Raw genomic sequence first — 399 nt, forward strand, 5'->3', positions numbered from 1 at the left:
TAATTCTTCGGTACATTCCCTTAGAACCCAGTTAGATATCTCATCTGGTTCCTCCTTAGTGTTGTCTAGCCCTTTCAGTAGGCCTTTCATTTTATTACTTTTTAGTGTGATTTTTTGTGTGTATAGATATAGGTATTGATATATATATATATATATATATATATATATATTATATATATATGTGTGTGTGTGTGTATGTATATGTATATATATACATATATACTTATATACATATATACATACATACATAGTATACCTGGTGTATGTATATTTGTTGCAATGTCCATGCACGTCGTTCTTAAATAAATTACATGAGCAATAATATTTTCCTTTCTGTCTCCTATGGTACACCTTACTTTATGAAGTACGCAATAAATATAAATACAAGGACATGCACAG

The sequence above is a fragment of the Penaeus chinensis genome, chromosome 17 (genome assembly GCF_019202785.1).
Source record: "Penaeus chinensis breed Huanghai No. 1 chromosome 17, ASM1920278v2, whole genome shotgun sequence".
Classification (NCBI taxonomy): Eukaryota; Metazoa; Arthropoda; class Malacostraca; order Decapoda; family Penaeidae; genus Penaeus; species Penaeus chinensis.